Source organism: Lactuca saligna, chromosome 4 (genome assembly GCF_052625555.1).
Source record: "Lactuca saligna cultivar CGN05327 chromosome 4, ASM5262555v1, whole genome shotgun sequence".
Lineage (NCBI taxonomy): Eukaryota > Viridiplantae > Streptophyta > Magnoliopsida > Asterales > Asteraceae > Lactuca > Lactuca saligna.
In genome coordinates this window covers 80,164,760-80,172,877 of record NC_136420.1, presented here as the reverse complement: position 1 = coordinate 80,172,877, position 8,118 = coordinate 80,164,760, and the positions used below count along the sequence as shown (strand labels likewise).

Below are 8,118 nucleotides of genomic sequence, written 5' to 3'. Positions count from 1 at the left end.
ATATATATATATATATATATATATATATATATATATATATATATATATATATATATATATAGAAAAAGTGAATATAACATAAGGGTATATAAGCTTAAGTACCAAAACTCACCATACTATGTCATTTTGTATCATATATACACATTGTAATTGTCCAAAGTTCTTATAATTAAACTTCTAAGTTAATTTATTTCCTAATTTTTTATAATTTCACATTTATCTTTCTCTCATATAATTTTCATTTTAAACTATAATATATATAACCTAATAGGTGTTCGACAAAAAGATGTGATGTAAGAGGAAAATAATAGTAAAATTTTGAAAATCTTGAAATTAAATCAAGTTGTGATTGATGTTTAAGAATATTATAATGTATATATCAGTCAAAATGACGTGTTATGATGAGTTTGGGTACGTAAGCTTATATACCCTTACGGGTATATATATATATATATATATATATATATATATATATATATATATATATATATATATATATATATATATATATATATATATATAGGGTAAAGTGAATAACTAACAACCTTATATAAGCTTAGGTACCTAAGCTCATTAAACTACATCATTTTGCATTAAATTTTCATTGCAATCATCCAAGGTTCTTAAACTTGATCCCTAAACTTGGTTTACTTCAAAAAAAAATTGGAAATTCACCATTATATTTCTCCTACATCATTTCATTTGTAGCGGTAGGATATGAAACCCATCGGACAATATTCAATAGAAAGACGTGATGTAAAAGAAATATATTGGTGAAAGTCCAAAGATTTTGAAAGTAATAAAGTTATAGGGTTAAAGTTTAAGAACCTTAAACCATTACAATGTAAATATGATACAAACCAATGTAGTATTATGGAGTTAGGTACCTAAGTTTATATAAGGTTGTTAGGTATATTCACTTTACCCATATATATATATATATATATATATATATATATATATATATATATATATATATATATATATATATATATATATATATATATATATATATATATATATATATATATATATATATATATATATATAACTCCCTCCAATCTAGGCATCATCATCATTTCAGATATATATGTAGGAGTGGCAATTTTGAAAAATAACATATACTGAAGGAGAGAGATGGAGGGTGAAGCATATAATTTCGTTTTAGTTTGGAGTGTAGCTTTGGCATCTCTTCTCTACTGTCATAATGTTGGAATGTTTATTGCACCTGGTATAACAAGATTCTTGTCTCTATTTCCAGTCATATTTCTCTTTTTTTATCTCCCTTTAAATCTTCACACGATGTTCCTTTGTGGTCCAACCTTCTTCGTCTTGTCATGGCTTGGAAGCTTCAAGCTCATTCTTTACGCTTTTGGTCAAGACCCTTTGTCTTCACATCCACCCCTACCTTTATCTCAGTTCATGTCTACAGCTTGCCTACCCATCAAGATCATCAATAACCAAGTTTACCCATCTCAAGATTTCACAAAAAAACCCCATAGATCCCCCAAAGGTTATGCTCTTAGGGTTCTTCTCTTATTGGTTGCAGTTAAGGCTTATGGATATAGAGAAAATCTTCATCCTTTATTGGCGACATCAATTTACGCCTATTATATCTTTTTCTCGCTTGAGTTACTTCTAGCTGTGGCAGCATTTTTTGCTCGAATCCTAGTTGGTGCTGAACTTGAACCACAATTTGATCAGCCTCACCATGCTACATCTGTCCAAGACTTTTGGGGTAAAAGATGGAACCTCATGGTTTCTAGCATATTACGCCCTACAGTCTACTTTCCAGCTCGCCAGATCTTTCGTCATCTTCTTCCTGCAGGATGGTTAGCGATTCCTGCTGTTTTCTCAACATTTTTAGTGTCTGGGATCATGCACGAGATGATATTTTACTACCTTGGTCGATTAACCCCAACATGGGAAGTTACATGGTTCTTTGTAATTCAAGGCGTTTGGGTTGGAACTGAGATAGTGCTCAAGAAACAAATAGGTCAGCAGTTTGAGCCACCTATCATTGTATCCAAAATATTGACATTGGCGTTTGTGATGATTACAAGCTTTTGGCTGTTCTTTCCGCCGTTCATGAGGTTAAATCCATTTGGAAGAGGATGTAGAGAGGTATTGGCTTTTGGAGGTTTTTTCAAGCATGGCCAACTAATTAGCCCTGAGGAGTATTCATGTCCGTATTTTTAGAACGGATATATATATTTACACATTAATATGTAATAGTAGCTAATATTAGATGTGTTTGGCAAAAATATTTCGATCGGAAACTACGGTTTTTATTTTTTATATGTGTTTGGCAAAATTTGTTGGATGTTTTTGAAATGTAGTGTAAAATTATATAAAAAAGGTACCTCTAAATTAATAATCACGATGTCAATTATAATTAAGAACAATTCTTTTAATTAATTTTGTTAGTTAATTTTTTTTCTTAACATTATATTAGTATTTCTTAGATTTAGAGTTTTTTATTTATAAGAAAAAACCAAAAGTTTGTGTATTCAATGTGGGACTAGCCCACTTGGTAGAGGTTTTGACACTTAGATTGATGATCTCGAGTTCTATTTAAGACGTTGACGGTTTGTTGATACTAATTGTTTTCGTGTACTAACAACTAACCACTAACCTCGCCTTAAAAATGACTCTTTTACCCTAGCATATATAAAAGAACTCTTTAACCCTTATTTGTTTGTTTTAAAAAGTTTCATAACTTTTTTTTTGTTATTATAGTTATTTTTATAAATCAAATAGGCACACCATTAATACCCTTTATACCCACACCGTAAAGCTATCTACCGCTCTCTTGTCCGGTTTGATGATTATTTTTTATCTTTATTGCATGATCGATCAAAAATAGAGGATAATAATGAGCATCCATTTTGAGTTTATTATTGGAGTTTTGATGTTAGAAACATTTAAAAACGAATATCGATTTAGTATTGTGATGTGACACTAATTCTTGATCTTTATAGATCGAATTTTTAGCATTACTAAATATTCTTCAAAATTACGATTATTTATATTTAGACTTTAAATTTAGGGATGTCTCATTTATGTTTGTATCCGAATCAGATTTTATGATTTTTCGAGGTTGGATTTGTGATGTTTTGAAGACGATGATTATTTTGGTGATGCAGAACGACGCTTATATTTGATCTTGAGATAAAATTTTTGGCATTACTAGAACATGTATTCAGATTCAAATTATTTATCATTTAGACTTCACTTTTGGATGCTACACATTTTCACAGGTTATTCTTTAGAGATTTTTTTGGTGCATTATCAGTTGTGTTCAGAATATTGAAAATGTTGTGTGATTCGACATTGTGCTCTTTGGTTCAAAAATCGAGGGTGAGCCTATGAACATGATTGGTTTTTGGGGATTGATCACATTCGGAGATTGAGATTTCATATGTTTATTTAGAGATTGGGTTCCGCTGTACGATCTTTGATGATAGAGATTCCATTGCCAGATTCCGAGATCATGATAGCTTCTGGTTTTCCGACACTTCAGCACTAGACCTACCAAACCTACCCATTGGGTGTTCTGCCTTTTATCACTGCTTTACACTCACCATTTCCGAGCATCTAGAGGGAGATTATTGGGGCATGAAAATGCTCTACAATGATGAGTGTTTATTATGGTAGAGTATTCTCTTTGTATGGAAAACATATTCCCTCTAATAGTATATAAAGTGGAGGTGAGTGTTTTTTTATAATATTAGTGCACTATGTAGACTTTAGAGAGAGAGAGAGAGAGAGAGAGAGAGAGAGAGAGAGAGAGAGTATGTGTGTGTGTGTTTGGTTGGGGATTCTCCCCATCCATGAGTGTTCTTCAAGTAAAATTTTGTATCTCTCTATCTATCCATTATTAGTTTACTCACATATTTTGTTCTTTATTGTTCATATAATTATCTTCTTGGCAATACTATTTCGCACTAATCCAAACGATAAAATGGGTTCCCATAGCACCCACATGCGATTCTTAAATTTCTTCAACCTTTTTTTTTTTTTTTTTTTTTTTGTCTTCTTTAAACATGAATGCCTTGCCTAGACGCTCCTCCTTCATAATTCATTTACAATTTTTCTTTAAGACTTTAAGTATGGAAATGTGAAGTTCCAAGTTAAATAGACCTTTTTGAAATAAGAAAAGTTAATTTATTGAAACCTTCAGGATGTTATTTGTTTATATCTAAACACACGTTACAATGTAAGTAAAAAGGTCTTGAAATAACTAATGCAAGCCTATCCTTTATTCCACTCAGCATCCTAACTAGGAAATTTCAACTTTGGCTCCACTACTTGTGATGCAATAAAATGAGTGGGTGAGGTTTAGGAAACTTGGAGAGATACGTAGATTTTTTCAATCCCATAACATTTTAATGATAATATATCATTCCTGCAAGACATATTTGTTATGTGTAAATATATAACTTGTCCTAATGCCATCTACCCAATCCCAACTGATCCTCACGTGTCCTAATTTGACAATCATTTGGAAGAATCACCTTACCGACTAAACTATTGAAGAACCTGTTCGACTACACCATCTGTGGTAGTCCTTAGCTGGTGTAAGACGTCCAAGGTAACCAATGCTCATAGATTTTGATGAATATGGCTTTGCATTTCATCTATGTCCATAGGTTATAAAGGTATCCTAGCATGTAACTCATAAGACGGCCTAGAAGAACCAAGTATTGGTCATCTACTCTGGTTGATGACCCAGACATACCATCCGGTTGTCTGATCAGGACCCACCATTTCTATTCATACCAAGATGGGGAGGATTACACTCCGATCTGGTCCCACACTCTAACCCAACTATGAGACCTAATCGATGTCAAGCCTATTCGACATACGGAATCCTTTATAAGTCTGCAGGCTCTTCAAACAGGCACTTATCTTCATCGACCCTTAACTCTAGAAGCGGAAGAATATCCACTTCTTCTCCCAATTACTTCCTCAAATAACAAACGTGAAAGGTATTGTGGATACCTTCTAGTTCGGTGGGAAATTCAAGCTTGTAATCTTGATTCATTGTCCTTTGAAGAACCTTGAATGATCCTATGAAACGAGAACTCAACTTCCCATAGTTTTCAAATATAATAAGCCCATTCCATGTCAAGAATTTAATTAACACTTGATCACCCACATCAAATGTTATCGGTTATCGTTTCTTATCTGCATAGCACTTTTCACGACTTTGGACACCTAACATCCTTTTCTTTATGAATTTAACCTTCTTGGAAGTTTGATGTACTATATCCGTACCCGCAAAATGCTTCTCTCCTGCTTCTAGCCCAAACGACGACATTTGGCAGTTCCTTCCATATAGTGCTTCGTAGGGAAGCATCTTAGTACTTGAGTGATAACTATTGTTGCATGAGAATTCGGCCAAGGATAAACGGTCATCCCAACTATCTGGAAACTCTAAGGCGCATGCCCGCAACATATCCTCAAGGTTTGAATAGTTATCTAACTCTGTCTATTTGTTTTCGGATGATAGGTAGTGCTCAAACATAACTTTTTTGCCTAACTCCTCCTGCAGACTTTTCCAAAATCTGGAGGGGAATCTACTTTCCCCATCTGACACGTTATACAAGGTGTAACAACCCGTTATTCTCAATCCAACGAAATCAAAAAACTACATTTTGATCCTTATGTTTGTATTGTGAAAACAAGGAAGATCTGATGTGCAGGGACAAGGTTTGAAAACACAAACCTTGAATGAATGCTTAAGATCAATGTCTGCTTACTAATTAGTGTTCCAGTCAACTCTGGCAAGACCAATCGAGTCTGAATAAGTACTTCAATCAAAGTATTCAATATATTAATGAAGAGAGAAGATAATGATCAATGCAAAGATATTAAATGAAGAACAATAAGAATGTTTTTGAGAGAAATAAATGAACTTAGTAAAAACTCTATATTTGAGAATGAATGATCCATCGTTTGACTTTGCATTAAAAATTCCCATAAATAGGTGTAAAGGTTACATTGAAACAATTGCGATACTGACTTAGGACCGGACAATAGAACTGTATCTGACATTCTGATTGTCTAACATTACAAAAGACTAAGTCTTATGAAAAGTCATATCAATGTAAAGACAAACTTTAATAAATGCATAAAGACAAAATATATTGATTCCAGATCGGAACCCATTCCAAACATGAGATTCATTCCGAAACGTCTTAACTTCAACTTCACATCTTCTTCTTTTCCGGTCCGGACAGATTCCAGACCACTTTTCACACTATACTCCGGACCATCATTGTTTTGGAATATCTCCACTTCGGAGTTTTAGCTTAGGATTGTTAGAGGTTCACGTTCTAGTTCTAATAATCTCCCCCTAAGTGAACATAGCAATCGATTTAGTTTAAACAGTATCTTCTTTGATGAAGGTATGGGCCCCGAACAACCATTTTGGAACTTCAATGTACCAAGAAAGATGACTCATAAACTTGGCTTTGACTTGTTCCGGAGCTTCTGATTTGGCGGTATGAGAAATAAACTTCTGCAGGGCTTTGGTAGGAACCAGGTGTTTGTCAAGGACTCGGAAAAGGTCCTTGTTTGTTTTTCTAGTAGTGTAGAAAAACTCTAGAACCGGTTCTTCAATTGGATAGTCTGCAAGCAGTTCAGCTTCCGGAAGAACATAATTTATTTTCGGCACAAAGTCTTGAGTTCCATACAGGTGAGTAAGCTCATAGTCGTGTCTTCAAAATTCTACGACATAATCTTTGATAAATTTCATAGATGTGTGATACGCACTGATACTGATGTCATCTCTTTGAATCCCTATGAAGTAAGTAGCCAGTGTGAGAATGTCGTTCAGATTCATCGAAGGGAAATCCGCATCAGAAATGGTTTGGGGAGTTGGCTTGTTCTATAAGACGTGAAATCGGAATAGTGGGCAGTTGAGATCGAATTTCACTAAAATTTTTCATCTGAAACCATCTACTTTGGTAATTTTCTTCCTTGTCCACAATTCCTTGAGAGGTTATCCGTGCTTAGAGCAGAACATTTTAAGTCTTTCTCGCTTAGTCCGGAGAATCACCTCAGGATCGTCAGATGGGTGAGGAGGAGCAAATTTGGTGTAGAATTTGTTGTAAGGAGAGAGAGAGAGAGAGAGAGGAAGATCTAGTTGTGCAGAATCATTGGTAGGAACATTGTAATACATGAGTGGGATAATCTCATGATCACGGAGGATGCCTTCGCGATAGAGAGGAGAAATCCCACGCATCGGATCAGGATTATCGTTGAGAGCTTGGATCCGGATGCTGTCCTCTAGTGCTCTATTGATTTCATCCTGAAACCATCCATGTTTTTGCTTTAGAGGAGGTCCGGAGCGAGTTGCTTGTTCGTCTGTTAGAGGATTTTTTCCTTTGTCTTTCCTCGATGTGTTAATGATGAGCTTCATGTTTTCGTCAATGTCAAATTTCCGAGTAGGGTTTGGAAGAGGTTCTTCCGTAATTTCATCAGGGATCCGGAGGGTAGAGCCCTAGTCTACTGGAGCAACTTTTGGAGACGGAGTCGGAGGCAACATTGAAGGCATGGCTCGGAAGGCTTGGGCAGTTAGTAGAGATTTTTCCATTTCCATTTGAATACCCATCTGAAGAGCATTAGGTAGAGAAGATGGCTAGGAAACAGCATGCCAATTTTTTTTCTTCATCAGTCATGACCTTTTGGAACATCTTCTTCGAAACCTCGAGACCAAGGACAACCTTTTTTACAAACTCTTCACCACTATCTTCCTCGTTGTGTTTAGAAGGGGAGATGGAAAGGATCTTCAGGTATTCTTTATCAGGATCAATTTCATCCCGGAGTGTGAACTTCGAGGTAGGCTTCCAGATTCAGCTAGGACCTTCTCCCTCTCTTGCATCAGTGAACCTCCGGATTGGTGCAAGCTCCAGTGATTCATTCAGGCCTTCAAAAATTTCAAACACCTTTTGGAGTCCGGTGTTGAGTTGTTTAGTGTGGGCATCATATGCTTCCGTAGTGGGCGCTTGACCAGTAAGGTGATCGAATAGATGCCCCTGGACAACTAATATATCATTAAACTTTCGATTCAGAACATCGAAAATGTTCCAAGTGGATTGAATTAGTTTG

At 35.1% G+C, this 8,118-nt stretch overlaps 1 pseudogene; it reads left to right on the top strand.

Annotated features, from left to right (window-relative positions):
• The first annotated feature begins 1,065 nt into the window (after positions 1 to 1,065).
• LOC145042195 (acyl-CoA--sterol O-acyltransferase 1 pseudogene) lies at positions 1,066 to 2,298 on the top strand (annotated as a pseudogene).
• Positions 2,299 to 8,118: the final 5,820 nt, after the last annotated feature.